We start from the raw sequence: 27,483 nt of genomic DNA, 5'->3' as shown, positions 1-27,483 counted from the left end.
CCAGCAATCCCACTACTGGGCATATACCCAGAGAAAACCATAATTCAAAAAGACACATGCACCCCAGTGTTCATTGCAGCACTATTTACAATAGCCAGGTCATGGAAGCAACCTAAATGCCCATCGACAGACGAATGGATAAAGAAGATGTGGTACATGTAGACAATGAAATATTGCTCAGCCATAAAAAGGAACGAAATTGGGTCATTTGTAGAGATGTGGATGTATCTAGAGACTGTCATACAGAGTGAAGTAAGTCAGAAAGAGAAAAACAAATATCGTATATTAACGCATATATGTGGAATCTAGAAAAATGGTACAGATGAACCGGTTTGCAAGGCAGAAATAGAGACACAGATGCAGAGAACAAACTTATGGACACCAAGGGGCGAAAGTGGCAGGGGGGTGGTGGTGGTGGGATGCATTGGGAGATTGGGATTGACATGTATACACTGATTTGTATAAAATGGATAACTAATAAGAACCTGCTGTATAAAAAAAAATAAAATTCTAAAATTCAAAAACAGAAAGAAAGAAAATATATTAAAATTCAGTTATAACAATGAGGATCTGTGGCATTTTTGTCACAGCCTACTCCCTCCCCAGGCCAGCCTGGCAGAACCTGTACTCCAAACTACACAGCCAAGAAAACAGGGCTCCATGCCCCCTACCCCCCATCCGGTTTCCACTTGGAGAACTATAATATCTTCCCTCCATTTCTAATCCTGCCCTCAGCTCCTTCTTGCAGAGGTTAAGTTCTGGACAAGTGCGGCCAAGAGGTGAGGGATCCTGTCTTTCACCGAGTCCCCACTCATGGAAAAGAGGTTCTATTTTATTGGAGGTCTGAAAATACTGGGTCCCCTTCATGCCCAGCTTGAGACAGAGGTTCCAGGCCAGGAGAGAGATGCCAAGAAGACCTGAGGCTATTGCTTCTTGCCCAGCATCCAGCTACTAAAACAGGAGTGCCAGTCATAAAGAAGTATGCCACTGTCCCTGCCCCCAGCTGAAATGCTGAAGGGAATCCTTCAAGTTGGAGCAAGGTGATAAACAGAATACAAAACTGAGTGAAAATATACAACTCCCTGGTAAAGGTAAACATATAGATAAATATAGAATCTTGCAAAATTTATGATGTAGGTGTACAAGTCACTTTTAAATCTGGCATAGAATTTAAAAAACAAAAGCATAAAACTTAATTATAACTCTAAGTTAATGGTTACACCATATAAAAAGATTATTTGTGTCATCGGTAACAAAGTAGGGGGCTTCCGTGGTGGCGCAGTAGTTAAGAATTCGCCTGCCAATGCAGGGCACATGGGTTCGAGCCCTAGTTCGGGAAGATCCCACATGCCGCGGAGCAACTAAGCCCGTGCGCCACAACTACTGAGCCCGTGCACTTAGAGCCCGTGCTCCACAAGAGAAGCCATTACAGTGAGAAGCCCACGCACTGCAATGAAGAGCAGCCCCCGATCGCTGCAACTAGAGAAAGCCCACGCACAGCAACAAGGACCCAACGCAGCCAAAAATAAAATAAAGTTTAAAAAAAAATAAGCCTCTTTCATTCCACTTTACATTGAATCTGCTGGCTTCAGGGGACTCTGAAGTTATCAGAAACAAAAATAATGGCATGGAACAGATAAGAGAGTTTGATAATATGGGAGCCCGACATTCAAGGGTCTTTTTCCTCTGAGTCTGAGCCTCCATGTCTCTGGGCCTGTACTGAAAATCAGGAATGAGAGTAGAAGGTAAAATAATTTGGTTGAGGAGAGAAAAGCCATTGATTCCATATACTGTACTTGGCTCTATACAGCTGTTTCCAATCAAAAAATGGAAGAAATATGTTATTCATAGATGACAAGAGTTTTGTTGCCTTTTTATTTTCTGGTTAAAAGACTGATAGAAGATTCTGATTTCAATCCCAGTTGGTCCTCTTTAGGCTTTTGACCTGAAGCATGATTTAAAGTAAGTGGGGAACTGATTTAATACACTAGGTCCCTCTCACTTCACTGTCCCTGAGACCAAGCAGTCATATTCACTTAGAACTGATGGTTCTTTTCACGTTGGCACATTTGTTAGTCTCAGCAGTTGTCCCTCTGTGCTGCAGGCAGCACCTCATTCTCCTTCATGGCAAGGATGGTGTACATGGTGGTTCTCCCTAAGGAAAGCTTAGTGTTTAAACATAGTCCAGAGGAAATGAAAAGAGAAATACCCAAGCAGAGAAAAAAGCTTCCTCTGATTCACCAGTTTTTGTAGGCTATGAAAAGACATGGATCATATAAGCAAGAATATTCAAAAGTGGAAATTCTAAAACAGAATCCTGTTAAGATGCAGGCTGGAAGAGGCTGTTGACTGTGCTGACTGCCAAGCTCTTCAGAGGCAAGAGGTCTGGTGAGGTCAGATATGAGTGTATTTAAAAGCTGATGAAGAAGACTGAGGTGACCAGAATTATCTATTGATATGACTATATTAATGATCCTCCTTTTGTCAGATAGAGAAAGGGGGAATATATCCTGACTTCCATGTGCTGATTGATATTCCCCCAGACAACTCATTGTCAATGGTTCATATCTTTAAAATTTCAAGGTATACTTTGTGCTGGAGACACTGCAACTTCTTAACACTGTAAAGGAAGCTACCTCTTTGCCAACATCTACTCAGATGACTGGACTAATAGTTCTAATGTGAGCATCTTTGCTAAAGATTTAAGAGTTATCATCTATACTGAGAGCACATATGACTTCGGGTTTTTGTGATTTTGGAATGTTATAATATGGAAGCACAGAGATTTTTATCTGTCTTGGGAACCTCAATTAAAAATTGGAAAACGTTAATGATTTATTAGAGAAAAATAGCATCTGAAAAATAGCTCAATTATGAATAGTGAATACTATTCTAAAGGTAGAACTTTGAAGCTAAATAAAAATGTATTGTAAAAACAGCTTCTCAATATGATTTTAAGAATCCAGAAGGACATATTCAAAAACAACAATCTACCATTACAGAAAGATATTGGCCATCTCAAAACTCTCATACATAGCAAAGGATTTCGGTGTTCCCAGGATGACCATCTGGTGGCGCCTAAGTCATTCTCCAGAACTTTGATGCTTAAATTACCAATATGTAAAAGCACTTATAAGGGTGAGGACAAATTCCTCCAATCTTTCCAAAGTTATGGTTAGGAAAACTTTACCCAAGAAGCTCTCTGGGTAGCTGAATCTTTTCTATCTGTATTTATCATACCTCCCCTTCCAAAAAAGAAAAGAACTAAAGTTATGGCAAGGCTTCAATCCTTTATCTCAAAGACCATCTGGGTATTTACAAATAGATTTCATTCAGTTGTCCAAATTTTTTAAAAATTTAATATGTTTCAGTAATATCTTCAAAAGTAAAATTGTATAATTTTTGGTTGGAGTGAAGCTTTCTCTTCCAAAAGACTAATATTTTAACTTAGTGTTGTCCAACAGAACTTTTTACAACAATGGAAATGTTGTGTATCTGTGCTGTCCAAATGGTAGCTATTAGCCACATGTGGCTATTGAGCACTTGAAGTGTGACTAGGGCAACAGCTCTGTTACCAATATATAGTATCTTTTACAGTTTACAGAGTTTATTTCTCTACTTGGGAAATACCTTTAGCACTCTTAATTGACAGAGAAATTCACTGTAGAGGTGAGATTCTTAAGATTCTCCCATTAAGACATACATTTCATTGTTCTTACCACTCTCAAAACTTTGATAAAGTAGTATAAATTCATGTTTTTTTTAAATCAACATTTTCAAGTTTTCAGAAGAGCTTTCTTTAACATACCTTCTGACAAGAGCTAGGGAAAAGACATATAAAGAAGGTGCAGAAGCAGAGAAAGAAAATTATTTGATTGGCTATAGCTCAAAGCCTAGTTGGCTGTTTGTGACTGGTTGTCCTTATTGTTTCTATTTTGTAACCTTGAAGCATTTACAGCCTTAGTTTTAGTTTGCTTATGTGGACATTAGAGCCACCTCAGTCTATTGGCCTCCTTGTTCGATTAATTTAACAGCCCTAACGTAGGCAGATTCGGTAGGGGGTCCACGGAGAAAGAGAACCAGGCATGGCTTTCTTGACATAAGAGAAGCCATTTTAGGCCTAAGCCATTCTGTGACCTAAGCCTGGCCACAGTGCTTGCCCTTGCAGAAGAAGAAGTCTCAGTAGTTAATGATTTTAAGGGGAACGAAAGAATATAAGAACAAACAGCTATTATCAGAACAGGGAAATAACCATATCAGAGGCAATATATCAGTTGTAAAGACTCCCAGTTTTGTTTCAAAGTTAAAGATTAGCCTAAAAAAAAAAAAAAAGATTAGCCTGAAGCACATTCTTGAACTGTTGTGCAGATCCAAACCTTCTCTAGCGCTCAACCACCAGACTAACCGGAACCTAAGGAACAATAATGCTGACCTTTGCTGACCCTTGTGACGTCAATCAACTAGAGCCTGGACTCTGTCAACCTTTGCCCCAATTCTATGCTGAATTCTCCTTTGCTCGAGCCCCTTCGTGAATATGCATGTACCCTTAGCTTAAAACTTCGCCAATTTTGCCATTCAGGGAGACACAGCTCTGAGAAATATCCCCAGTGTTCTCCCTAGTTACTGCAAGTAGTAAATCCTTCCTTCTCCCGCTTTTTGGCTTGGTTGTGTCTTTTGGCTCAACACTCACCAAGAGGTGAACTCAGCTTTCAGGTAACACTAAGATAATATGATCTATGCCACAAAATCCCCATAAACCTTTAACATATAACATTGTTAGAGAAATCTATAAAGTTTAGGTCAATTCTTCCTTTGACAGATTCTATCTTGTTACTGACAGGGTTCCGGACATACAACCCCTAAATATGACACTTTAGCATATTGAATATTTTAAGCTGAAGGAATTTGAGAAAACAGAGGAAGCAGAAAGGTCACTCTGACCTCCCTCCATTACCTTTCTTTCCTGAAACAGGTCATAAAAGGTGATCTGTGACAGGTACTCTCCGTATGCAGGAAAGAAACACCCTTATCTCCAAAGACAAAGGGATGCCAAGAAGAAAGAAGACCCGTAAAAGACAAGCCTTGCTAAATTTCCCCCATTTACCACAATGTCCTTAACGTATGTCGATGAAAAATTAATCTATAGATGATCTAAGAAAGAAATGGAAAATATTATTTGAGCCAACCTGAGGATTATAACCTGGGAGACAGTCTTTCAGAAAGCTCTGAGGAGGGACTTCCCTGGTGGCACAGTGGTTAAGAATCCGCCTGCCAATATAGGGGACACGGGTTTGAGCCCTGGTCCAGTAAAGTCCCGCATGCCACGGAGCAATTAAGCCCCTGCACCACAACTGCTGAGCCTTCGCTCTAGAGCCCGCAAGCCACAACTACTGAGCCCGCATGCCGCAACTACTGAAGCCTGTGCGCCTAGAGCCTGTGCTCCACAACAAGAGAAGCCACCACAATGAGAAGCCCACACACCACAAGGAAGAGTAGCCCCCGCTCTCTGCAACTAGAGAAAGCCCGCGCGCAGCAATGAAGACCCAACGCAGCCAAAAATAATAAATAAATAAAATAAATAAATTTATAAAATAAAAAAAAAGAAAGCTCTGAGTACTGTTCCACCCGTTAGAGGTCAAAGTACAGTTATATAAGTTTTTGAGACAATATGTCAAATGACATAGTGACAGTTTACACAATCCAGATCTGCATGTACAAAGCAAGTAGTGGGTCATCCTGACCCCTTACAAGTTTAAGAAGGAATGTTATCTCCTAAGGAGGTATGGTTAATGCACGATACACACTAAAGGGGAGAGAGGACACCCAAAAGGGCAGAGAAAAAATTCATGTTTAAATTTTTCTTGTCTTATCATAAAATATGAATTTTATTTCATCATCTATCATATTCCTCCATGACTCTCCACTATGCCTCAAACCTAGCATAAAATACACAGGTCTAACTACTTCTTTGGGTTTTCACTTTCTTATGAGGATTCCCATGTCATAATAAAACTTATACTAAATAAATTTGCATGCTTTTCTCCTGTTAATCTGTCTTTATTGTTTCAATTTTCAGACCTAGTCAGAGACCCTAAAAGGGTCGAGGAAAATGCTTTCCTCACCTACATTACATCTCAATTTTGCAAGTATTGTCAAGTATACAGTCCAGCAGGTACAAGTTGCAAGAGATACTACCAGACCAAACATACATGGGTCAGGAAACTGAGAATTTTGGAAAAGACAGCATGAAAGGTTAATCTCAGAGATACATCAGGAAAGGACTGTTTCAGGTATTGTTTTTGTTTGTTTTGTCCAGGTCTTGCAGCATGCGGGATATTAGTTCTCCGACCAGGGATTGAACCCGTGCCCTTGGCAGTGGAGGCACGGAGCCTGGGTCACTGGACAGCCAGGGAAGTCCCTCAGGTATTGTTAAACACAAATATACCCTTAAACTCTGGAGCAAACACTCAGTGGCAGGTTTAGCCTGGGCAAAAAGTGCTTATGCCCTGGGGCCTCTCCTGGCCAAGTATCTCCCTAATGATACCAGGGTTTCTAGAATTCTCTGCTCAAACAGCTCTGATCCTCCCTTCTTCCAGGCCCTGCACAGGCCTCCTTCTGAATCTTTCCAGGCCCTGCACAGGCCTCCTTCTGAATCTATCCTCCTGGGGGCAGACCATGACATTAATGTGCATGGTCCTAGGCCTAGGAGGTGGCCCTGGAAGGGTCAAGGGTATGTATGAATCTTGGAAGTGTGTGTGAGATGTTCACACGTGCATGTGTGAGGCCCTTCAAAATGTGGGATGGAGACAGGAGTGGTAAGAATAGGGGGTAGGAGTGTGTATCTTTATTTTCTGATTGATTCCCCTCCTTAACTCATCTTTTACAATTAGCCAATCACATGCTACTTCAAGTCAGGTAAAAAGGGGAGAACTTATTTAACGCAATAAAGAACTTCTATCTAGATCCAAAGCTTACATTATACTTTAAAAGTCACTCTAAAGTCAGGAACAATGAAAAAAAAAGTCAGGAACAATAAGTCAAAGAAATGCATATAATGTATAAAAACGGAGAGATGGAGAAAAGAAGAAAGGGAGGCTGTAATGGGAAAAGAGTGGTAGGGAAACGCATAGGAAAGCTTTCCTCTCCGAGGATCTATTCCTTGACCCAGGAACAGCTCAGAAAACGAAAGAATCTAAAGAAAATTTCCTTCACATTTTCAAAAGTTCAAATGGACTTCACATTTGTTCTTGTTTTTTCTCCTTTCTGTGTTTCTTGCCCTTAGATGATACTGCGAAACGTTAACTATGTAATTGTGCTTGTTAATTTGGTACCTCGCTTGTTTTTCGGTTTCTGGAGTCCTGAGCGGTTTGGTTCTCCCCCAGCCTCTTTAATGGTGTCTTTGGCTAGTTGACTCAGCTACCCAGGGTGGTGCCACGGCCCTAGAGCAAAAATGCATCCATATTAAAAACAAAATAGAGTCGGTTTGTTTTCCTTGTTTTTTCTGTGACTTAAAAGACCTGAAAGGAACAAAAGAATCAGAAAAGAGGCCAGACGGCGGACATTCTCAGCAAACGAGAATGTGTCCAGGAATGATTCAGAACTAAAAGTAATTTTTAAGAGAGAAAAAAAAAAACGTGGAGGTGCCGGGGATTGAACCCGGGGCCTCGTGCATGCTAAGCACGCGCTCTACCACTGAGCTACACCCCCTCTCTCTAAAACAACCTCAGAAATGTTCCTATGACCCGTTACTACATTTTCGACGAACTTCTACTTCATCAAATTCACTCTTTGAATTTTCTATACTGGATGCTGTCTTGTAGCTAGGCTGTGAGAAGGCAAACTAAACATTTTACCGAAAGTCCCGTCTGGTCCTGAGCTCTCCCACTACTGGTCACCCTCTCGGACGCCAGCTCGACGGCCATCTGCCAGTGGAGAAGGGAGCAGTCCTGACTGGCCGCCCCCAGGGAAAGTTCTGGGATAAGACCTCTGCTTAAAAAGGTTGCCAGAAACCCGAGTACAATGCAGGAGGATAAAAAGAAGAAAGTTTAAACGGTGTCATGGGGATTCAGGTCCAGGTAGGAGAGAAGACTGAAGGGGCATTGTAGACAGGCCCGCGTCGGTCGCAGCCCCCGACTCCAGTAGGTTCCCACGACCAGCCTCGGAGTCGGGAAACCGCATGGCGGCTGCATCTCCCGGGTTCTGAGCCTCGGATCGCGAGCACCACCGAGAAGCGCGCACCGGGAAGAGAAGCGAAAGAAACCGAGCAGCCTTATAGCGCCCCCTTTCGGGCCGAATCCTCCACCGAGTGAAAAGTACGCAGAAGGAAGGCGTTTTAAGGAGTAGGCTTGTCCGTGAGCCTGCAGTCGTTAGACCCCTTACTCTCCGACGTTCAACCATCAGGCGCTTCCCGCCGTTCTCTGGCTTTGGGTACGAGGGTCAACCCAGAAATGAGTATTTGGGGCAAATCCTAAATCCTTTTCCTAAGTTTTCTTCTGATTCTCTCTCACCCCTGTGGGACTCTTGGAGACCTGAAATCACGATCTCCCTTTCGGCTCCTCCCCAGCTCCGGACCTGGACATCCCGGCGGATCAGACCCTGTCGAGACCCAGGGGATTTGCACGCGGGGCGAGGGGTGTCGGGTAGACAAAGGGAAATAGGGTATACAAAGCATGGGCCACAGGCGACCCTCAGACCCAGAGGTTAAAGGGATATATAAGTGTTTTTTATACAACACTTCTGCGGTCCCTAAAGATGGAACGTCACCTGGAGGAGCTTAATAAAACTACGGACTTCCGTCCCCTCTCCCTAGACGCTGAGTGCGCTCAGAATCTCCGGCTCTGCTCGGGAATCTTATGTTATTTAAATGTCCCTCAATTGGAAAAGGGAACCTCCTACACTGTTGGTGGGAATGTAAATTGGTGCAGCCACTATGGAAAACAGAACGTTTGTTCCTCAAAAAACTAAAAATAAGAGTTGCCATATGATCCAGCAATCCCACTCCTGGTCATATATCCGGACAAAACTGTAATTGGAAAAGATACATGCACCCCTATGTTCATTGCAGAACTATTTACAATAGCCAAGACACAGGAGCCATCTAAATGTCCATCGACAAAGGAATGGATAAAGATGTGGGACATATATACAATGGAATACTCCTCAGCCATAAAAAAAGAAATGAAATAATGCCATTTGCAGCTACATGGATGGACCTAGAGGTTATCATACTAAGTGAGGTAAGTCAGAAAGAGAAAGACAAATACCATATGATATCACTTATATGTGGAATCTAAAGTACGACACAAATGAACTTATCTGTGAAACAGAAACAGACTCACAGACTTGTGGGGGGGGGAGAGAAGGATTGGGATTTGGGATTTGCAGATGCAGACTATTATATATAGAATGGATAAACAACAAGGTCCTACTGTATAGCACAGAGAACTACATTCAATATTCTGTAATAAACCATAATGTAAAAGAATATGAAAAAAGAATGTATATCTATGTATAATGGAATCACTTTGCTGTACAGGAGAAATTAATACAACATTGTAAATCAACTATACTTCAACAAAATAAATGTTAAAAAATAATAAATATCCCTCAGTTGAATCAGATAGACCAGTTTGGGAACAAGTGGGCCTGAAAATCTAGGGACAGAAACTGGAATGAACTAGGATCCTGGGAAAGTCAACACAGAAGGAGGAGAAAGACAAGAAGGGAAGAGAGGAGCAGGAGGCAGAAGGGTGGGAGGAAGAGTGCAGCAGAGGGGGTTCCTCAAGACGCTGGGGATTCGGATGCGCAGAACAGTAGAAGTGTCCCAGATCCCTATCGCTCCTGCGCTTTCTCTAGGTAGGAGAGGAAAAAGGCCCCTTGTTCGAAGGTGAGAGCGCAGAAGGCATTGGTCCTACTAGTCCAGTCATTCACAAACTTTAGGTGCATCAGAATCATCGGCAGGGCTCGTTGAAGTATAAATTGAGGACATCACCCCCAGAATTTGATTCAGTGGGTCTGGGGTAAGGCCCAAGAATTTGCAGTTCTAACAGGTCTTCAGATTTTGCTGATGGTTCCTGGAACCAAAATTCACAACCTCTGTAGAATCTAAATCATAAGAGAATCTCATCAGTGGAGAAGGCCCTGACTTAAATCTGCGTAACAAACCGTACCCTCCTTTACCGTGCTTTTCTAGGTCAACTCCTCACGTACGTCTTTCTTTGTTTTTGGCTGAAGATCATAGTTAAGCATGTATTCTAAGCTACTTCTTTGAGAGTTGTTCATTTCCTTGGGTGTCTCCCATGTGTATATGAGATATACACGTTAATAAATATGTCTGCTCTTTCCTTAATCTGTCTTTTGTTACAGGGGCTCAGCTGAGAACTTAGAAGGTAGAGGAAAAGTTATTTTTCATCCCCTACTGTTGGAAGTTATGTAACCGAATATAGGTGTCTTTCTAAAGTGCAGCAGCAGGGAAACCAATCTATGTGGTTGTCAGGGAACAGTGTTGAGTGTTAAAGAAGGATGCTGTCTGCTTAGACCTGGGTTGCTGGGACAGCAGTGGGAAACACTGACTTTGCTTGCTTGCTTGTTTTATGTTTGGTTGAGATTCCCAGGCAGAGGGTGAGAAGACAGACTGTAGAAAAATGCTTATGCTTTACAAAGTTTTCAGAAAAAAACAAAATTTCTGAATTTAGACATTGTTAAACATCAGAATTCAACTGCATAAATTTAAAAGATCTTATTGGCTTTGTTCAACAATTAATGAACCAGGCAGCATCCCATCTAGCAGACAGAAAGAAGCTCCAAAGTGCTGTACAAAGTGAAAGACTTTTACAGACAGGAGGGGGCAGGACAAGGATGTTGCTAGCAAAGAGTAGATTGTTTGTGGCAAGGTCACGTTCCTTTGGAGGATGGCAGGGGTCTATCAGGCAGATTATCTCGCTAGTGCTGACTAGGTAATTCCAGATTGACTGGTTTAAGATTCCACTCCATAGATAGTGATTTCTCTGATGGATCTGGGCAAAGTAAATTGAAAATCTTCTGGAAAGGATTCACCATTCTAAATGCCATTAAGAAAATTCATGGCATAGGAGGAGGTCAGAAGATCAACATTAACAGGAGTTTGGAAGAAGTTGATGCAACCCTCATGGATGACTTTGAGGAATTCAAGACTTCAGTGGAGGAATTAACTGTAGATATGGTGGAATGCATGGAATCACCTCCACCATGAAACAAGGGGTACGCAGCTCACAGAAACAGAAGTCATATCTTCCACCCTCAAGTAATCTCTAGTGATGATCCTTACGTAGAGCTGCTGGACAGAGCTTGAAGTGATTAAATTAAAATGATTTCCCTGCTTAGAATCATTTTGGGTAAAAAATCAACCACTCCATGCTGCCAGCCCATGCTGAGAAAATAAATCTTCCAGAGTGCTGAAAATAGGACACCCCCACCATGTCAAAGTCCCATGCCAGCACATGCTTTCACAACCGACACTCCACCGAACAATTGTTGCTTGTGAATTCATCAGCCAAAGAACTATTACAATAACCCCTTAAAATGTCTTCAATTTTTGAAGAAATTAAAACTGGGGGATAAGAAGAATGGAGAAAAAGTAAAAGAGAGCAGGGAAGGCATGGGCTAGGGGAAGGAGATTGGCAGTTAGGTACTATCTCTTGCCCTTCCAAGGAACCATGGAAATGACAGAAAAGACATGTATTTGGAAGAATAAAAATGTTAACTGCTCTTGAAAGGGAAAGAGATTTTAGATTAAATGGAACAAACAGGTGAAAGATCAGAATTACAGAGAAAGAGCAGAGAAATCACTGTTCTATCTGTAGGGGATGTGAGGTAAGGATGATCTTTCCCTCCAAGTATAGGGAAGGCACCTCCACCTGAGAGTTTTATAACCTGTTTTCTCAAACTCCTTCAGCTTAAATATTCAATATACTAAGGTACCACATTTTGAGGTAGCATGTCCTGAACCCCGTTAGTAGCTTAACCTTAATTTTTAAAGCTGCAAAGATTGCATAAAAAGGCAGCAATTATTAATAGAATGAAATATCACCATGAACAAAGAAGGGGGGAAATATAAAAATCTAAGAGGATTCTCCACTGAGATTCAAAACGTCTTGAAGTTCTCACTCCCTTGAAATAAATAGAAACTGGAATATGTACCAGACACATTTTAAGTGTGTCTAATGAAAGAAACTTATAGGGAATTTCTCCTCTCTCTTTTCAAAAGACTGGTGATGTTTCAGTTAAAGCAAAATATTTGAAGTTATATTATTATTTTTGGACCTTCACTTTTACTCACTCTTTAAAAAACCAATCAAGAAAATACCTCAGAATAAACTTAACTTAGGAGGTGAAAGACCTGTACCCTGAAAACTATAAGACCCTGATGAAAGAAATTGAAGAAGACACAAATAAATGGAAAGATATGCCATGCTTATGGTTTGGAAGAATGCATATTGTTAAAATGTCCATACTACCCAAAGCAATCCCTATCAAAATTCCAATGGTGCTTTTCACAGAAAAAGAACAAACAATCCTAAAATTTTTATGGAACCACAAAAGATTCTGAATAGCCAAAGCAATCTTGAAAAAGAAGAACAAAGCTAGATGCATCCATTTCCTGCCTTCAAACTATATTACAAAGCTATGGTAACCAAAACAGTATGCTATTTAAAAAAGACACCTAGATCAGTGGAACAGAATAGAAAGCCCAGAAGTAAACCCACACAAAGGAGCCAAGAATATATAATGGGGAAAGGATAGTCTCTTCAATAAATGGTGTTGGGAAAACTGGACAGCCACATGCAAAAGAATGAAACTGGAGCACTATTTTACATCATACACAGAAATTAACTCAAATAGATTAAATTGTAAATCAACTATACTTCCATTTTTTTAAATTAAAAAATGGATTAAAGACTTGAACAAGAGGCAAAGAAGAAGCAAAAGGAATAAAAAGTACAAAACTGGGTTAGGGGAGACCAATTTTTATTTGCAAATGGTATGGCTGCTAAGATGAATATCCAAGAGAATCCACTAAAGAGTTTAGACTTCAAAAGTTTGTTTTCTCCTCTGGAATGTAACCACCAGTTTCCAAAGAGTGCAACTTAATTGCTATGCAAAATTCATTCCCAGCTAGTATCCCTAGTCCGCCTTCAATTTTCTAAATTTGTTTACTAGAGGGTAAGATTCCTTCAGTCTGTATTTTCTCTCTTGGCCAAAGGATTATTTAAAAAAATCACTAACTCTAGAATGTTCTTTTCTTAAAATTATGTGTCCAAATGGTTTCATTTCTGCAATATGGTCCATAATAGAACTGAAAACGGCAGGTCTGTAGTTCGTTGAGCTTTATATCTTCCCTCATTTCTTTTTTTCCTCTCTGAAATGTAAATTCTAAGGTTTTTAATCCTAAAGTTACTTTTACAGCAGTGCAAATATTTGTCACTTTTTTTGCTCTGCAACAATTTATATAATCTTATGTTGGAAGACAGGGAAGCACACTTGTTATTACTCCAAATCTCGTGCTCATTCTGGGCCACCCTCCACCCCACCCTCAGTAGTCTCTCCCTCATCAATGTCCCTAGATTCCAGCCCTGAGCTAGATGTCAAAGTCTACAGTAGGCACTCCAAAAATCTTGATTGACAGGTTAGGCGATACTTTGAGTTTTGTGTGAACCCCAAGAGAAGATACCGTAGGAGAAAACAGTGGGAGGGATGGCAGACGTTGGTGGGGAAGAGTCTTTTTGTGAAAGTGTAAGATAAAGGAGGGGAGAAATTTCTCTTTGATTTGGTTTTGTTTCAAATAGCTGGCCATTTTCGAGAAACCAAAACCATTGAGTAAATGGATACATGAGTGTTACTGCTTTACTTCTAGGGTTGGACGTTTCACATCTTTCCAATTCCACCCACACTTTTGATGAGCCTGGATCTTTCAAAAAACCCTATTGCTTTGTGGCTTAACCCATAAACGAACCAGTGGACATCTTCTTGTCAAAAACAAGTCAAATTTGGGAAGTATCCAAGTCAAGCATGGAAATCACCAAGTTCCTTGACAGCGTCCATTCACTCTGTTCTTTTTAAACCTACAAGCGTATATGTATGTATGTGTATATATATATACTGAACAAACTATTATCTTCTAGGTTTAAGCTAACCTTGCACTTACAGGAGAACCTTCTATGAAGCTTCCAGGCTATCTCTGCCCTTCCTCCAGCACCTCCATTATTCCCTTCCGACTCCCACCCTCCGAATGCACCATCTGTGCTCACTCCTTTTCCTCTTTGCTGTTTTCCATAAAGGATACAACATCAGCTCTCGACTCAAAGTCTTCCTCTCTACCCCAACTCTCGAAGTCATTAATCAAAGACTTCAACAGGGTCCACAACGATGAACCGTCTAACAGTTCCTGACATTTATGTTTTAGTTTTTACAACTTTTAGACAGTGTTGGAAATAGTTTAACTGTTGGTGAATTTTGAGAACTCTTGTTTAGGTAGATCTTCAGAATCCGCGGTAGAAAAGCCCCCTCCGCCTCCTGTTTACATACCTTTTGTACGCTACGTGAGAAAAGGCTCTCGTCAATTGGCCGCGTGGCCTAATGGATAAGGCGTCTGATTCCGGATCAGAAGATTGAGGGTTCGAGTCCCTTCGTGGTCGTTCCTTTTTTTTTTTTTCCTTTCCCTTTTGCTGGTCTCATTCACTGCCGGGTTGGATAAAGCTTGGAAGATATTCAAAATCTGATTTGCTTCCTTTCCCTCCTTGTTGCTGATATAAGTTCAATAAATAAACTCTTATTTAACATTTAGATATTGGAGGCCTGGTGTGTGACGAGTACTTTACAAATGAACAAGGAGGAGATACCACGCGTCCTCAAGGAGCTTACTTTCTACCGGACCCAACAAATGAAATCAAGTAAACAGAAACAAAATAACTAAAATTTGTTTCACTTCCTATCAAAGAAATAAGCAATGGGCTGAGATCAAAAATAAGGGATGGGGGCTCCTTTAAACAGAGTTTTATTATTCCTGGCATAAGGAATAATGTGCTAACTCGCTGAGAATATGAAGGCACTTGGTCTTTTCAAAGATGACTGAACATTTTTCGTGGTGGGCTGGAGGGAAGGGGTCACTAAAAATATCAATTAAATGGGGTAATGGTGAGTTAAATTTCTGGAAACAAGGTGTCTACTAGGATTCTCTACTACTGTGGCTCTGAATGGTTTGAAATAGGTGTTCTCCAGATTTTCATTAGCTACCATAAATATAACAGGCTCTACCTCCCAAATAGCAATCTCAGAGAGAAGCCTAAAGGCAGAAGCCACCAAAGGCTTTTATTCCAATTGAACCGTCCTCTGGAGCAACTTCTATGTAGCCATGATAGGTTTAGTTTTAGCAAGAGTGCAAATGCCATAAATGGATCTCAACAGCAGGGAGGTTCCTCAAATAATTTAAAAATAGAACTATGGTATGATACGGCAAGCAACTCCACTTCTGGGTATTATATCCAGAAGAATTGAAAGCAGAGTCTCAAAGAGATATTTGCACCCATGTTCATAGCAGCATTATTCACAATAGCCAAAAGGTGGAATTAAACCCAAACAGCCTTAGAATGATAAATGGATAAACAAAATATGGTAAATACCATGGAATATTATTGTCTTAAAAGGGAAGGAAATTCTGTCACATGCTACTACATGGATAGACCTTGAGGACATTATGCTAAGTGAAATCAGCCAGTCACAAAAAGACAAATACTGTATGAGTCCACTTATACAAATGTAGATGAAAAATTAATCAACAGTCCATCTAAAGAAGAAAAAGAGAATTTTATTCAGGCCAACATAAGGATTATAACCTGGGAGACAGACTTTCAGAAAACTCTGAGGAGTGTACTGCTTGTTAGAGGTCAGTGATACAGTTATATACATTTTCAAGACAAAGGATCATTCCTCAAAATGACACAATGACAAGTTACATAAAGTTCACCAAAGATACATAGTCCAGATCTACATGGCTTAGTTGCTCCATGGCATGTGGGATCTTCTCAGACCAGGGCTCAAACCTGTGTCCCCTGCACTAACAGGTGGATTCTTAATCACTGTGCCACCAGAGAAGTACAGGCATGCTATTTTAAGTGGTGAAGTACAGCCTCTTTCTCACCTCATGTTCCATGAAAGGGAGATATCTGTAATAAAAATGGATGAAATGGGGTTAAAATAGGAATTTTCAATGTGTCATTTCAATAAAGTGCTACCGTTCTACAACAAATTTATAAGAAATTGAATGATACTAGAGCTGATGAGTTAACTGAATTCTCTACTAAATTTCAAAGAGAAATCAGATTTGGCGACTTGTACTATTGCTTTCCTAGGAATACCCTGATGGTATACCACACTCATCTCATTTACAGTCAGACCTCCATATCTGCAGGTTCTGCAACCATGGATTAAACCAACTCCATATCAAAAATATTCATTAAAAAATTCCAGAAAGTTCCAAACAGCAAAACTTGAATTTGCCATGTACCAGCAACTATTTACATAGCATTTACTCTCTATTAGGTATTATGAGTAATCTAGAGATGATTTAAAGTATATAAGAGAATGTGTATAGGTTATAAGCAAATAACTATGCCATTTTATATAAGGAACTTGAGTGTCCATCGATTTTGGTATCCACTGGGGTCCTGGAACCAATCCTCCATGGATAGCAGGGGACAACTGTATATCTACTCATCAGTGGAGATATTGGGCCTGTGTTGTAGTGGTTATAGTTTGGTCCCCTCTGAACCTAATTTCTATGCTGGGTATTCCACATTTTTTTGAGCTGGAGTATCCACAATTTCGTTGAATTTTAACTTCACCTTTTAAATCTTAGACATGCTTTACACTGGTTAGTATTGGTTAGGTGCATCATATGAACTCAGTGGCTAGGATGAAATTTATCATTCTGAGGATAGCTTAGTCAAACTCTCATTTACTGATATTTTCATTTTTAATTTCTTTTAAAATTATGCAGCTCTTCACAAATTTGCATGTCATCCTGGAGCAAGGGCCATGCTAATCTCTGTATCATTTCCAACTTTAGTATATGTGCTGTTGAAGGGAGCATGATTCTGCATTATTTACTCACACTTTAAAAGCCAAACAAGTCAGGTACTCATTCCCTATTACCCTCCAATCAATTTCTAGCTAGTACACAATCAGGTGTTTTATAAACCTTTCTGGATATAATAAGCATCTTTTCCTGAGACAGAAAGCAGGGAATCATGAATATTACAAAACACTATTTTTACAAGGGAAGTCTGAGTGAATGAACACTTCCCATATTTCACCTACCTTCTGAGTTTCAAAGTTTTCAAATATCTACGGGCTCAAATGAAATATTCTTCATTCTTGCCTAAGAGTCAGGCTGGACCTTGGAACTGGTCACTGGGTGAGACTCTTTCCTGAAGGAGTATGACTGAAAACTTTTATCTCTGCTAAACCAAGCTCCAGCCAACTCATGCCTGGGCATGCCCTGATGGATTTGCTAATGTTAAGTGAGTGTGGTATAATAACTATATATGGTCTTTGTCCCTGGTTCCTGGCACAAAGCTCCTCAAACTCTTGGGATTTCATAGTGATAGGAGTGTGGTTTGTCAGTCACATCCTTATCTTATCATTATCCTTGCTCTTATCCTAATGAGGTAACTTAGGGTGGTGCCCTTAGATAGCCTCAGAATAAGGCTGGTCACCAGAAAGACCAAGAGATTAGAAGCTTGGCACTTTCAGTCCCACCCACCCACCTCTGAGAAGGGGATGAGGGGCTGAGGATCTGCAGAAAGTGTGCAGCCCAGCCTTAAAGCAGGTGGCCCCTGGACCCGAGTCTGACCTACGCGGAGGACCACAAAGAAGTCCCAAGTTTGAAACGTCCGAGAGCGCCAGAGCAGAAAAGTGGGCCCCAACTGGAGTTCCAAGCTGTCCACACAGCCGGGAACCACCTCACCCCTGACTCACCCCACCCTTCCGGCCAGTGAATCCGACCTCCTCCCCGCAGCTCCAGATGGGGATGGTAAAAATTAATTGATCCTAAAGAGGCCACTCCTAGAGCTAGCCTAACCTACAAAAACCAAGGTTACTTCCCGGTCCTCTCTAGGACGTTGGCAGTCTCGCCTTCTCAGTGGTTCCTCCAGCTTCAGTTTCCTGCATCGAAAGCAGAGAAGCAGCTAAAACTTTCGAACTTACTTCCCGACACCACCAGGGTTAACTGGCTGTTTGCCTCACTACCAACACTACACATAGCATTTACAGACCCCTTTCTTTGTGCTAGGAAGAGTTATGCACTTGGCACACAATGTCTCATTTAATCCTGGAAGTAAAGCCTGAAGTAGATGGTCTTATGATATGTTCTTTGGAACGTAGCTCCAAAGAACTTGAAACAAACTTGGCCTTTTGCCACAAGTATTCACAGTTCTACTCAGTCACTGTGTTTCTTCCTCAACTTCTATGACAGGAGAATTCAACAGTTTGACGCTTTTGAAAAGTCATCACTTGATTGTATTTAACTCATATCCTACAACCTCTCTAGATTAACTTGGGCTCTAAAACCTGTTGTTCACTGCTTTCCTCTTCAGTGCAATCTGTGTAACCAGGTCTCAGTCTAGCTCTGCTTTCCTACTTCTTTTATGGATGAAACAATGGTTGAGACTCTCCCAGAAAAAGCTTGTAGAATTTTAAAATTTGTAGTGGCGGAAAAAATAATTTTCCCTCTATTCTTCTAAGTTCTTGACTGGGTCCCCTGTAATGAAAGTCAGATAAACAAGAGAAAAACAAACAGAAGTTTATTAACATGTGTATATATACATGGGAGATACCCAAGGGAAAATGAGTAACTCTCAGAGGTGGCTTAGAATTCAGGCTTAACTACCATCTTCAGCTAAAGATAAAAGACTCAGGGTGTGGGGGAGGTCAGTTATGAGGAGGTGACCAGGAAAAGTGGAGGAGAGAAAATGAGAAAAGGAGGAAAGGAGGTAAGAAAGAGGAAGCTTTCACAGAAGAGACTAATAGGTCAAGGGTCAAAGTTCAAAGGCTAATACTTCAAACCATAAGTGATTGAATTAGATAGAAATTTTAGTCATTTTCCCCTCTCCTATTTTTCCTTTTCTCTCTTGTCATCACTACCCTGATGTTAATGAAAATAAAAATACCTGAAAAACGTACATGTAAAGCACTTGCATGTTCTACCATATATAAAATATATAACCAACAAGGACCTACTGTATAGCACAGGCAACTATACTCAATATTTTGTCTAGGGCAACTGTCTTAGTCAGATTGGGCTGTTATAACAAAATATCATAAACTGGATGGCTTAAATAACAGAAATTTCTTTCTTACAGTTCTAGAAGCTAGAAAGTCTGAGATCAGGATGGCCCGAGAGGTCAGGGTTCCAGTGAGGAACCTCTTCCTGGTTGTAGAAGGCTGTCTTCTTAGAGCAGAGTGAGGAAGTAAGCTCTCTCAGGACACTAATCCCTTTCATGAGGGTAGACCTCATCTAATCCTCATTACTTTCCAAAGACCCCCATCTCCAAATACCATCACATTAGCGGGTAGGGTTTCAACAAACGAATTGGGGGGAAGGGGGAGGGTACACATTCAGTCCATAAGAACAACTTTCATAGATTTGAGGTGTCTTACAACTCTAAGTTGTAGAAAACTGATAATAGTGCAAATGATTTTCATCCACAGAAATGCAAGTGAACTGTGTTTAGTGGAATGCAATTGATCATTGCCCTGAAATTGACAGGTTAAAAAAATCCATTTGTAAATTTATTCCAACATTACAGATTGTCTATAAATATGTGATACTTTGAATTTTCTTTTGAACCAGTTGTAACATCTTACTGGTTGTTACATTTTTCATGAATTAAGTAGTCTTTGACATATATTCGTTTTTATTAGTGTGAAAGTCATAATTTTACCTTTTTTTAAAAAGTATCATTTAACAATTTGGAAACAATTGAGGCATATTCACTAGTGGCAGAAATAAAATATCAACTTTGTGGGGGGTAAATGTAGATTGAAAAACATGGTTTGGATCTGAAGCTAGAAAAGGCTTTCTCTACTCCCTCTTACCATGCCTACACCTGGAACCCAGTAGACACACTCACCTGGCAGCTCGTGAAGACACAGGTACCCCTAGAAACCACCAAAGCAAAGGGCTGAGGGAGACCACAAAAGGACAGCTGAACATTAATGCCACCCAAAAGAGAAATGTGGGTCAAAGAAGGTAAAATCCCTTATTGACTCTTATTCAGTTTTCTCTTCCCATGAGGAGGGCAAAGAAGAGGATGAATGAAGTGGTGGAGTATCTTCTCAATAATTCCAAGAGGCGCTTGCAAGTAAAACGGGAAATTTCCTCTTAAAAAGTAGTTTTGTTAAAATTCTGTAACTGTGTGGGTTTTTTTAACTAAAATTAACCTTTTAAAAATCCAATATCACAGTCATATGAAAAGTCATTTATGATAGCATCCTTGCTTCTATTTTTCTTCTAGAACTTTCCAAGAGAAACAGCTTCTATCTCTTCACCTCACCTATCTTCCTGACTTTTTTCAATTCACCCAGTTCTCCAAAGAAAATACACATTCTTCTAGAGTATTCATAGATACACTTGTCTGCTCCTCTGAAAATGATTTTATTAGGCAGTGGATATACATGTATATGATATAATATGCCCTGTACGGTTATGTGTTTAATAAAAATAATAGAAGTCTTGTGAGAATCGATTTCCCCTCCTTAAGCTTTTATATTTCATTTCATATTTCAGTTAACCACAGTTAATTTAAGAACCGCAGGGAGCTGAGCATGTTTGGTAGTACTTGAAACCATTTGGTTCCAGCCATCTGAATTCAGAATGTGAACTCTCAAATCAAACAATTGGATCTGTCTCTGATGAATGTCTCTGGAGAATTTAATTGTCAAATAAACCAGGTTTTCTTTTCACCTGCCTAGTCTCTTGCATTTTGACTATTAGGATAAAAATCAAAGATCAAATGAGTAGTCATGAGTAGTCATAATGACAGAGAAATACATGGTCATGTATATATGAATCTTCAATAGCTGGCATTAAATACTTAGTCTCAAGATCCAGGATGTGTATATTCTTCTCCTGAGAGATAAGGGAATCTTGGAATGTGGTGTTTCTGAGGCAGAATCTGTCATTTGACTGGAATATAAGCAACACAGGGTATAAACTTATTTTACTGTTTTTAAAATTAAATTAAAATTTAATTCTATCCTATCCTACCCTATTCTATTCTACTGCCATAGCACCAGGGTTGCATCCCCTGGTACATAATAAGCACTCATTAAATATTTGTTGAAAGAATAGTAATTATAAATACAGTGAATGTTCAGAAAAAAAAAGTAGATAAATGAAATAGGATCTACCTATCCTGTGGAATGATTTGCAACATTTCCTTTGTAAGGAAAAAGATTAAGTGTTCACATGGAAAGAGCTCAAGATCTATTAAGCGAAATAATGTGTAAGAGGATGGTATGTTTCGTGTGACTGCATTTCTGTTAAAACGAACAAAATATTTATGAATATATATACACAAATGCAGAGAAAACAGGAGTGTAAGAAATATAGTAAAATACTGATGGTGGTTAGATTTGGAGGAGGAAAGTATAACTTCCACGTTTAATTCAGGAGTTACAACGGCACTCAGTTTTGACTGAGGAAACAAAATAATTATCAGATGCCAACGTGAGTGTGAATGTGCATAATTTACAAAGGAAAGGTTTGAGAACTAGTACACGACTTTTGAAAATGGAGAAGAGACCGGAGGATCTATATAAGATTTCTTTGCAGACAGCACTGCCATGAGCCAGAGGGGAGTGGGGTTGGTAGGAAAGTGCTACAGGAAGTATTCAGGGGAGGGCCTGGGTCTGCAACAAAGTGGATGAGCCGGATAGATAAGCAGGCAGGGTACCGGACCATCTCCCCCTTTCTCCTCCAGCACCAAAGCGAAGGGAACTACCTGGGTTCCCAAAACTCGCTGTTTCTAGATTATCTCGCGATGCCTCAGAAAAACCAACCTCTTGTAGTACTCTCCTGTCTTTATTAAGCGTTTTCGCTCCAAATATCGTGGCTTCCAAAAAATACCGCGATGCTTCAGCTTCTAATATTTTTGGTGTTAACAGTCCCTGTGAGAAATTTTTTTTAAGTCAGTTTTTAACACAGTGAGTTGGTAAGTTGCTTATGCATATTGCTGTTATCAATATTTTTGTTTTTGGAAATTAGGGGAAGGGAAAAAAGGTTGTGTCAGAAGTGGGATTCGAACCCACGCCTCCATACGGAGACCAGAATCCCCAATCTAGGGAAGCCTCGCTTGAGTCTGGCGCCTTAGACCACTCGGCCATCCTGACACCCTACGAAAACAGCGAGATTTTCTATTGAAATAGATACAAAGAGCAGCGTCTCCGTGACGTACACTACAAAGAGGGGTTTACGTCCGAGTCACCGGGTAATGCCGAGTCGCCGGGTAATGGTCCGAGAATAAAAGGCCACCTGCGGACTGAAAAGGAAGACAGCTCATATTTCGGGAGAGAAGGGAGAAAAGAACATCATTTAGCTCAGGTCGCTTGGTGGGTTTTCCAGCCTCTAATCTTTACCGAAATCTTGAGCCTAGTTAGCCTCGCCCTAGGCTTTCCTTCTTTTGAAGACAGTGAGGAACATCACCAAAAATGTAGCAAAAGACCCCGATTCTATGGCATGAACCATTTTATCTTCTCTATTAGGTTCTTTTTCGTCCCCAGGTCTGCCTTGCCACTCGAGAAGTGTTTGCTTTGGGCTCCGAAAGTGACAGCCGTGGAACAGCCTGAGAAAATCCTTGTAGGGCGCGACAGCTCCCGCCGGTGAGACTTGACAAGGCCAGTGTCTGCCCCAAGGGATTGACCTGTCCCAGGTCCAGAGAAAATCTGGGAGCGACACGCTTGCTTCCTGACCTTCCTGGTCACTCACAGATATTCCGGAGTGAGTCTCCATGGCGTCCATTGCCGGGTCGTGGATAAAATGGCGATTTTTAAGGGGGATAGCGGGGGGAAAATGAGGGACGTGCCACATCTCCTGACTCAGACTTTTCCAGCTTTCTCAGCTTTGTGCAAAGTAATCTGAGCTCTGAATCTGGAAGGTCACATATTTCAATGAAATCCTGAGACTAAAAAATAAATCATTCCTCCAACTAGATTGAGAGTCCTTAGGGGTTAAGGAAACTGCGAAAATAACCTTTGTAGGCCCCAGTGCCTGCCCAGGACCGTGCCTGGCATACATGGTAGGAACTCAACAAGTATATTTGACTCACTTGTTTCAACTGCTGTGTTTGGGCTGTGAAGTTCAGACAGTAGAAACATAGATTTGGGAATTTTAAGTAGATTTTGTCCCGATAGGTTACCTTTTGTATTTATTGATACACAAAGGTTTTCCTTTTTCTTTATGTATGGCAAAGGTTAGTTCTGTTTTCTGCATAAAGAGAAATAGTTTTAATTTCGGTAGAACCTGAGATTTATAGACTCCCTTGGTTTCATATGCTACTTTTGATAGAGAAAATGGGGAGTGAGAAATATAGGGGAAAATAGTTTCCTAATTTCCCTCCCCTCAAGATTTGAGATTTGCTCCATTTTCTTTCATAAGCTATAATTGTCCCGGAAGTGATTCCCGACGAGGCGACTGTAACTTCTTAAAAATTTATAATTTTTTAAATTGCAAAGTACTGCAATTATCGCATATCGAATGGATATTGTTGAACATACGATTTTTTTTCATTTTCATGAGACTCTAAAGAACGTCCTTGCATAAATATTTTCAAATATCCATAATTATTTCTAGAAGTGGAATCACTAGATCAGTGTATCCAGTTTTTTAAAATTATTTATTTTTTCAACTTTGGTAAGGGCAGTTTATTTATTTATTTTTGGCTGCACTGGGTCTTTGTTGCTGCGTGCGGGGGGCTACTCTTCTTGGCGGTGCACAGACTTATTGGGGTGTTTCCTCTTGTTGCGGAGCACGGGCTCTAGGCACTCCGGTTTCAGTAGTCGCAGCACGCAGGCTGAGTAGTTGTAGCTCATGGGCTCTATCTAGAGTGCAGGCCCAGTACTTGTGGTGGGCATGTGGGATCTTCCCGAACTAGGGCTCGGACCCGTGTATGCCTGCATTAGCAGACGGATTCTTAACCACTGCGCCACCAGGGAAGTCCCCAAAAACAGGCTTTAATTTCCAACCTTGAAATGAATCTCTTGACTGTTTTATGTGGAAATGTACCTGGGGCAATACTGTCATATTCAGGTACTGTTTGCACAATATGAAATCTAAGCAACTTTGTTAATATCCTAGCAAAGTCAGTTCCCCTAGAATAATCTACACTGGTTTGGTTGAGCTTTCTCATTATTCTTCACAAAGACCTCACATAGAAATTACTCAGCCATAAAATGGAATATTACTCAGCCATAAAAAGAAACGAAATTGAGTTATTTGTAGTGAGGTGGATGGACCTAGAGTCTGTCATACAGAGTGAAGTGAGTCAGAAAGAGAAAAACAAATACCATATGCTAACACATATACATGGAATCTGAAAAAAAAAAAAAAGGTTCTGAAGAACCTAGGGGCAGGACAGGAATAAAGACGCAGACGCAGAGAATGGACTTGAGGACACGGGCAGGGGAAAGGGTAAGCTGGGACGAAGTGAGAGGGTGGCATGGACATATGCCACATATGCCACATATTTTACACTTGTATACTACCAAGTGTAAAATAGATAGCTAGTGGGAAGCGGCCACATAGCACAGGGAGATCAGCTCCGTGCTTTGTGACCTAGAGGGGTGGGGTAGGAAGGGTGGGAGGGAGACGCAAGAGGGAGGGGATATGGGGATATACGTATACATATAGCTGATTCACTTTGTCATACAGCAGAAACTAACACACCATTGTAAAGCAGTTATACTCTAATAAAAATGTTTTTAAAAATTAAACAAATGGAATGTCAAAAGAAAAAAGAAACTACTGGGTTAAAGGAGGTTCAGGAATGTTGTGATTTAATTACATGATCAAGTCAAAATTTATTGCAGGACCAAGTTACTAGGTACCAACCTCTCAGCCTCAAGAAAAAGCGCACTGAAGAAGAAATGTAGACCTAAGCGTTCAGCTTCTTCCCACTACCGTGGTCCACAATGAGGTCTCCTACAGCACACAGTGTTTTACTTATCTGCAAATGGTCTTGTCGATCTCCACTTCTTCATGTTATTTTTTCTCCTCTTAATTGACTTTATTAACTTTTCCAAGGACAGGGTCATGTTCTCTTGTATTCTCAATAGTCAAGTTCAGCCGGGGCACAATTAACACTCGTTAATTGTGTATTTGAATCAAAGAATCACTGTCTCGCATTTGTGAAGAAGCAATCCACCCACCATTGGTACACTAAGCTTTCAAGTTTTTTTTATTTTGCTGAGAGATGTGTGATTTCCATCCATATACTTCGGTCAGGATCACAGATAACTGAAGGTATTAACAAATGGATCTATTTACTACATGCTAGCTTTGCTCTTAATTTCTTAGTGCTTTTAAGTGTTGCCTTTAATTGTCATGTGTATTCTCTCATCTTCTCAACTGCATAACCTGGATGGCAGGGGCCATGCCCAGTTCCCTTTCATTCTCTGAACCTGTCCCTTCTAGGCTTGTCTGCTCTTGGGGAAGATGCTCTTCTGTACCTGCTGGGTCAGTATCAGAAAAAACCAGAGCAGCTGAAGACAAACACAGTTTTCCCGGGGCAGAAAAGAACAAAAGAATGAGCTGTTGAAGGCCTAATGTGTAATTAACAACTTCAAATGTTCTGAGGAAAGAACCAGAGAGGAGCCAGAGAATGCTACTGGGCCCAAGTTTGCCTAAAGGGGTCCATATTGTGACTCAACGAATTCAAATGCTTACCTTTCTGCAGATAAGTAAATTTAGAATCATTTACAAGGTTCATTTAACTTCATTCAAAATGGCAGGTTAAAAAAAATTGTTTTTAATAACTCTAAACCCACCACCCAAAAGAATCAGATGATAAACAGTACGAAACAGGTCCACACACATCCTCCTCCTCTATCCCATCCTCCCACACACCCCATTGGTAAGCACAGTCCTTTTAGCCATATTATAAAAAGGGTATCGTAAGGTAGAGTTTTTTAAGACTTTTTTTTTCACTCAGCATTGTTAAGATTCACTATTGTAGTAGATCCCAGTTCAAATTGGAAGTAGCTTTGCTGAATCCAACAAGGCCGCTTATCACTGCTCCAGGTGCTGCTGTTAATAAAAATTCAAGATGCTGCTCCTAAAGCACTGGGTCTACTGGAGATAAAGCAGACCCAATGTGAGACCCTTTAAGTTAGCCTGGAGACAGCTCCATCAGTCCAGCAGCAAGGACCAGGGAGTCTATCCTAGGCGCACATTTTCTTGGACTGGTACAAGCAAAGTGCCCCCTTTGTGGGTTCTTATTTTTCCTCCCTGCCCCAATGTACTACATTAAGTGAAACTGGAATGCTATTCTGACTGGGTCTCTTCACCTAGTTTTCCAGTCGCAGATCCTGAGTCTAGAGTAGACAGAGTTATTGTTAAAAGTCCCAGGTCAACAGACTGGCACTCCAAGCCTTCAGTTTCTGCTCTGCCTTCCCATGTGGAAAAGCATAATCCATAGATATTGTGAGGCAGCATATGATGTATATGGTCATATGTTCCACCTCAGTATGAATTCTGGCCCTGCTGCTTCCTAGCTGTGCACCTTGGATAAATTACTACCCTCTCTGTGCTTCAGTTTCCTTGTGTAAAATAAAGGCAATAGTACCCACTTTGCAGGGTTGTTATGAGCATTAAATAAGCCCTTGTGCATAAAGCACTTCATATTATGTGCTAAGCACTGCTCTGTATCTGTGTAGTATTTTATATACATACATAATATATGTTATCATATGTATTTATATCTATTGAGAGCATTCAGCAAAAGCCAACCTAGCTTCATGGAAGCCCCCCTCTTTAGCTCCTGGTTATTTCTCTTAAAACCTGAAGAATAAATGAATGAATTAGGACATACCACCAATTCATGATCTTCAGCCATGAACCACAATGCTGGGTACAGGACTAAGTAAGACCACAAAATCTTGTCTTCTGAGGCCATGTCCAGAAGCAGGAAAGATCCAAATACCCTGGAAAGGAGCTGTTCTCTCAGCCTATCTTTCCTCCTTAGCACGTGGTGACCTCCATGCCCCCAAGGGCTTAGGCTGCTGCTTCTGTTGGGAAGCAAGTTCTGGGCTCTTTGATCTACACCAAGCATTGCTGCATTACCCCACTGTTATAAAAAAGGACTTGAAAGAACTTTCTCAGTGAAGTGACAGGATTAACAAAGCTGTAGGCTGTGGATGTCCGACACTACTTTCCCAGCACCATTAGAAAGCAGT

At 40.7% G+C, this 27,483-nt stretch overlaps 4 non-coding genes across 4 annotated transcripts; 1 reads left to right on the top strand and 3 right to left on the bottom strand.

The window, feature by feature from the left end:
* Nucleotides 1–7,635: 7,635 nt before the first annotated feature.
* On the bottom strand, nt 7,636–7,707 carry TRNAA-AGC (transfer RNA alanine (anticodon AGC)). Its single transcript has one exon. It is a non-coding gene; the product is annotated as a tRNA-Ala (tRNA).
* A 6,892-nt stretch (nt 7,708–14,599) lies between these two features.
* Nucleotides 14,600–14,672, top strand: TRNAR-CCG (transfer RNA arginine (anticodon CCG)). The gene has a single exon. It is a non-coding gene; the product is annotated as a tRNA-Arg (tRNA).
* Nucleotides 14,673–17,020: 2,348 nt separating this feature from the next.
* LOC112064383 (U6 spliceosomal RNA) lies at nt 17,021–17,125 on the bottom strand. The gene has a single exon (XR_002891497.1). It is a non-coding gene; the product is annotated as a U6 spliceosomal RNA (small nuclear RNA).
* A 5,194-nt stretch (nt 17,126–22,319) lies between these two features.
* On the bottom strand, nt 22,320–22,425 carry TRNAL-CAA (transfer RNA leucine (anticodon CAA)). Its single transcript has 2 exons — nt 22,388–22,425; nt 22,320–22,365 (listed from the first exon to the last, which is right to left on the bottom strand). It is a non-coding gene; the product is annotated as a tRNA-Leu (tRNA).
* Between the last annotated feature and the right edge of the window lie 5,058 nt (nt 22,426–27,483).

This window comes from Physeter macrocephalus, chromosome 18, assembly GCF_002837175.3.
Source record: "Physeter macrocephalus isolate SW-GA chromosome 18, ASM283717v5, whole genome shotgun sequence".
NCBI classification, from domain to species: domain Eukaryota; kingdom Metazoa; phylum Chordata; class Mammalia; order Artiodactyla; family Physeteridae; genus Physeter; species Physeter macrocephalus.
This window is presented reverse-complemented; position numbering and strand designations above follow the sequence as displayed.